We start from the raw sequence: 6,237 nt of genomic DNA on the forward strand, positions 1-6,237 counted from the left end.
ACTTACTTACACAAAAAAAAAATGTGCAGGAGGATGTGGTCAATTTCAAGCCCTTCCCTGAAAGGAGAGAGGCACTCCAATAAATCAAACCCTTCACCTTTGGGCTAAAAGCCATCTGCAAGGTTACATGAAGTGAACATGTACTTTTAGTATGTAATTCCTCAGCAACAAAGCACATGCAATACTCTCTTTTTTCTTCTTAAAGAGGACCTATGACCAACCCCCATAAATGAGACTACACTATCATTAAATAGCTATGTGTGACCTGATCACACACCCTTTTACAGTTTCTTGATACACCCTTCCTTTCCTGAAATATGTAGGTTTATAGTTTATCTGATAATTCAGGGAATCAGTCAAATGGGCGTGAACCTAATTTTAATAATAGGAGTGACCAGGTGATGGATTGGGTCATACAGTCAGGATGTGTTTATTAGGCATTCACACCTCTCAATGTACAACATTCAAACTTTCTCTCTATATAATCCCGCCCATTACCGGATATTCACTCGAATTGTCAGACAAATTATAAACCTACATATCTTTGGAACGGAAGGGCGTATCAAGAAACTGTAAATAGTTGTGTGATCAGGGAGCCCTAACCTAAAAAAAAGTTTAATTAAAACTCAATCTGTGCCAGACAATATCTAGGACCAAGGTATGTATAAATGGTTGAAGAGGTGATGTAGCCTCACTAAAGCATAAGAACATTCCCAAGGTTAACTGGTGTAATCTAAACTCTAAATAGACCAAAACTTTATAAAAAAAAAATTTGTAAACCAGTCCTCAAAGGACCGTGAAATGGGAAAAATGGATAGATAATGGATAAATGGAAAGAAAATGATGATATCCAGTGTGAATGTCACAGTAAAACGTTGTAAATCAGTATTCTGGACCTGAGATATGGCTAATTAAGTGTACAATATTTATTATACATAAAATAAAATAAAATGGTAATCCGCTACTATGCAAGCAGGGCCCTTGCTATGGAAGTAGTAAGATAATAGAAATTACAAATAAATATGATGACAAGTGTTAAATGGAATAAAACAGAAATGGAATCTAATAAAACCACATAACACTTGTCATCATATTTATTTGTCATTTCTATTATCTTACTCCTTCCATAGCAAGGGCCCTGCTTGCATAGTAGCGGATTACCATTTTATTTTATTTTATGTATAATAAATATAGTACTTAATTAGCCATATCTCAGGTCCAGAATACTGATTTACAACGTTTTACTGGGACATTCACACTGGATATCTGTTACGCCGAGCGCTCCGGGTTCCCGCTCCTCCCCGGAGCGCTCGCTTCACCTCCTCCGCTGCAGCGCCCCGGTCACGTCCTCTGACCCGGGGCGCTGCGATCCTGCTGCTAGCCGGGATGCGATTCGCGATGCGGGTAGCGCCCGCTCGCGATGCGCACCCCGGCTCTCCTACCTGACTCGCTCCCCGTCTGTTCTGTCCCGGCGCGCGCGGCCCCGCTCCCTAGGGCGCGCGCGCGCCGGGTCTCTGCGATTTAAAGGGCCACTGCGCCGCTGATTGGCGCAGTGGTTCCAATTAGAGTTATCACCTGTGCACTCCCTATATTACCTCACTTCCCTTGCACTCCCTTGCCGGATCTTGTTGCCTTAGTGCCAGTGAAAGCGTTCCTTGTGTGTCCCTTGCCAGTGTTTCCAGACCTTCTGCCGTTGCCCCTGACTACGATCCTTGCTGCCTGCCCCGACCTTCTGCTACGTCCGACCTTGCTTCTGCCTACTCCCTTGTACCGCGCCTATCTTCAGCAGCCAGAGAGGTGAGCCGTTGCTAGTGGATACGACCTGGTCACTACCGCCGCAGCAAGACCATCCCGCTTTGCGGCGGGCTCTGGTGAAAACCAGTAGTGGCTTAGAACCGGTCCACTAGCACGGTCCACGCCAATCCCTCTCTGGCACAGAGGGTCCACTACCTGCCAGCCGGCATCGTGACAGTAGATCCGGCCATGGATCCCGCTGAAGTTCCTCTGCCAGTTGTCGCTGACCTCACCACGGTGGTCGCCCAGCAGTCACAACAGATTGCGCAACAAGGCCAACAGCTGTCTCAACTGACCGTTATGCTACAACAGTTGCTACCACAGCTTCAGCAGTCATCTCCTCCGCCAGCTCCTGCACCTCCTCCGCAGCGAGTGGCCGCTCCTGGGATACGCTTATCCTTGCCGGATAAGTTTGATGGGGACTCTAAGTTTTGCCGTGGCTTCCTTTCCCAATGTTCCCTGCATCTGGAGATGATGTCGGACCTGTTTCCCACTGAAAGGTCTAAGGTGGCGTTCGTAGTCAGTCTTCTGTCCGGAAAAGCCCTGTCATGGGCCACACCGCTCTGGGACCGCAATGACCCCGTCACTGCCTCAGTACACTCCTTCTTCTCGGAAATCCGAAGTGTCTTTGAGGAACCTGCCCGAGCCTCTTCTGCTGAGACTGCCCTGTTGAACCTGGTCCAGGGTAATTCTTCCGTTGGCGAGTATGCCGTACAATTCCGTACACTTGCTTCAGAATTGTCCTGGAATAATGAGGCCCTCTGCGCGACCTTCAAAAAAGGCCTATCCAGCAACATTAAAGATGTTCTGGCCGCACGAGAAATTCCTGCTAATCTACATGAACTTATTCACCTAGCCACTCGCATTGACATGCGTTTTTCTGAAAGGCGTCAGGAACTCCGCCAAGATATGGACTCTGTTCGCACGAGGCGTTTCGTCTCCTCGGCTCCTCTCTCCTCTGGTCCCCTGCAATCTGTTCCTGTGCCTCCCGCCGTGGAGGCTATGCAGGTCGACCGGTCTCGCCTGACACCTCAAGAGAGGACACGACGCCGTATGGAGAACCTCTGCCTGTACTGTGCTAGTACCGAACACTTCCTGAGGGATTGTCCTATCCGTCCTCCCCGCCTGGAAAGACGTACGCTGACTCCGCACAAAGGTGAGACAGTCCTTGATGTCTACTCTGCTTCTCCACGTCTTACTGTGCCTGTGCGGATGTCTGCTTCTGCCTTCTCCTTCTCTACAGTGGCCTTCTTGGACTCTGGTTCTGCAGGAAATTTTATTTTGGCCTCTCTCGTCAACAGGTTCAACATCCCAGTGACCAGTCTCGCCAGACCCCTCTACATCAATTGTGTAAATAATGAAAGATTGGACTGTACCATACGTTTCCGCACGGAGCCCCTTCTTATGAGCATCGGATCTCATCATGAGAGGATTGAACTTTTGGTCCTCCCCAATTGCACCTCGGAGATTCTCCTTGGACTTCCCTGGCTTCAACTTCATTCCCCAACCCTGGATTGGTCCACTGGGGAGATCAAGAGTTGGGGGTCCTCTTGTTCCAAGAACTGTCTAAAACCGGTTCCCAGTAACCCTTGCCGTAACTCTGTGGTTCCTCCAGTAACCGGTCTCCCCAAGGCCTATATGGACTTCGCGGATGTTTTCTGCAAAAAACAAGCTGAGACTCTACCTCCTCACAGGCCTTATGATTGCCCTATCGACCTCCTCCCGGGTACTACTCCACCCCGGGGCAGAATTTATCCTCTCTCTGCCCCAGAGACTCTTGCCATGTCCGAATACGTCCAGGAGAATCTAAAAAGGGGCTTTATCCGTAAATCCTCCTCTCCTGCCGGAGCCGGATTTTTCTTTGTCTCCAAAAAAGATGGCTCCCTACGTCCTTGCATTGACTACCGCGGTCTTAATAAAATCACGGTTAAGAACCGCTACCCCTTACCCCTCATCTCTGAACTCTTTGATCGCCTCCAAGGTGCCCACATCTTCACTAAATTGGACTTAAGAGGCGCCTATAACCTCATCCGCATCAGAGAGGGGGACGAGTGGAAAACGGCATTTAACACCAGAGATGGACACTTTGAGTATCTGGTCATGCCCTTTGGACTGTGCAATGCCCCTGCCGTCTTCCAAGACTTTGTCAATGAAATTTTTCGTGATCTATTATACTCCTGTGTTGTGGTATATCTGGACGATATCCTAATTTTTTCTGCCAATCTAGAGGAACACCGCCGGCATGTCCGTATGGTTCTTCAGAGACTTCGTGACAACCAACTCTATGCCAAAATTGAGAAATGTCTGTTTGAATGCCAATCTCTTCCTTTTCTAGGATATTTGGTCTCTGGCCAGGGACTACAGATGGATCCAGACAAACTCTCTGCCGTCTTAAATTGGCCACGCCCCTCCGGACTCCGTGCTATCCAACGCTTTTTGGGGTTCGCCAATTATTACAGGCAATTTATTCCACATTTTTCTACCATTGTGGCTCCTATCGTGGCTTTAACCAAGAAAAATGCTGATCCCAAGTCCTGGCCTCCTCAAGCAGAAGACTCCTTTAAACAACTCAAGTCTGCCTTTTCTTCGGCTCCCGTGCTCTCCAGACCTGACCCTTCCAAACCCTTCCTATTGGAGGTTGATGCCTCCTCAGTAGGAGCTGGAGCTGTTCTTCTACAAAAAAAACCTTCCGGGCATGCTGTCACTTGTGGTTTTTTCTCTAGGACCTTCTCTCCAGCGGAGAGGAACTACTCCATCGGGGATCGAGAACTTCTAGCCATTAAATTAGCACTTGAGGAATGGAGGCATCTGCTGGAGGGATCAAGATTTCCTGTTATTATCTACACCGACCACAAGAACCTCTCCTACCTCCAGTCGGCCCAACGGCTGAATCCTCGCCAGGCCCGGTGGTCTCTGTTCTTTGCCCGATTTAATTTTGAGATCCACTTTCGTCCTGCCGATAAGAACATTAGAGCCGATGCTCTCTCTCGTTCCTCGGATGCCTCAGAAGTTGATCTCCCTCCGCAACACATCATTCCACCTGACTGCCTGATCTCCACTTCTCCTGCCTCCATCAGACAGACTCCTCCAGGAAAGACCTTTGTTTCTCCACGCCAACGCCTCGGAATCCTCAAATGGGGTCACTCCTCCCATCTCGCAGGTCATGCGGGCATCAAGAAATCTGTGCAACTCATCTCCCGCTTCTATTGGTGGCCAACTCTGGAGACGGATGTTGGGGACTTTGTGCGAGCCTGCACTATCTGTGCCCGGGATAAGACTCCTCGCCAGAAGCCCGCTGGTTTTCTTCATCCTCTGCCTGTCCCCGAACAGCCTTGGTCTCTGATTGGTATGGATTTTATTACTGATTTACCCCCTTCCCGTGGCAACACCGTTATTTGGGTGGTCGTTGATCGATTCTCCAAAATGGCACATTTCATTCCTCTTCCTGGTCTTCCTTCTGCGCCTCAGTTGGCTAAACAATTTTTTGTACACATTTTTCGTCTTCACGGGTTGCCTACGCAGATTGTCTCGGATAGAGGGGTCCAATTCGTGTCTAAATTCTGGAGAGCTCTCTGTAAACAACTCAAGATTAAATTAAATTTTTCCTCTGCATATCATCCCCAGTCCAATGGACAAGTAGAAAGAATTAACCAGATCCTGGGTGATTATTTGCGACATTTTGTTTCCTCCCGCCAGGATGACTGGGCAGATCTCCTTCCATGGGCCGAATTCTCGTATAACTTCAGGGTCTCTGAATCTTCCTCCAAATCCCCATTTTTCGTGGTGTACGGCCGTCACCCTCTTCCCCCCCTCCCTACCCCCTTGCCCTCTGGTCTGCCCGCTGTGGATGAAATTTCTCGTGACCTTTCCATTATATGGAGAGAGACCCAAAATTCTCTCTTACAGGCTTCTTCACGCATGAAGAGGTTCGCGGATAAGAAAAGAAGAGCTTCCCCCGTTTTTTCCCCTGGAGACAAGGTATGGCTCTCCGCTAAATATGTCCGCTTCCGTGTCCCTAGCTACAAGTTGGGACCACGCTATCTTGGTCCTTTCAAAATTCTGTGTCAAATTAATCCTGTCTCTTATAAACTTCTTCTTCCTCCTTCTCTTCGTATCCCTAATGCCTTTCACGTCTCTCTTCTCAAACCACTCATCCTCAACCGTTTTTCTCCCAAATCTGTTCCTCCCACTCCTGTTTCCGGCTCCTCGGACGTCTTCTCGGTCAAGGAGATTTTGGCTGCCAAAAAGGTCAGAGGAAAAAATTTTTTTTTAGTAGACTGGGAGGGTTGTGGTCCTGAAGAGAGATCCTGGGAACCTGAGGACAACATCCTTGACAAAAGTCTGCTCCTCAGGTTCTCAGGCTCCAAGAAGAGGGGGAGACCCAAGGGGGGGGGTACTGTTACGCCGAGCGCTCCGGGTTCCCGCTCCTCCCCGGAGCGCTCG

The sequence above is a fragment of the Hyla sarda genome, chromosome 4 (genome assembly GCF_029499605.1).
Source record: "Hyla sarda isolate aHylSar1 chromosome 4, aHylSar1.hap1, whole genome shotgun sequence".
Classification (NCBI taxonomy): domain Eukaryota; kingdom Metazoa; phylum Chordata; class Amphibia; order Anura; family Hylidae; genus Hyla; species Hyla sarda.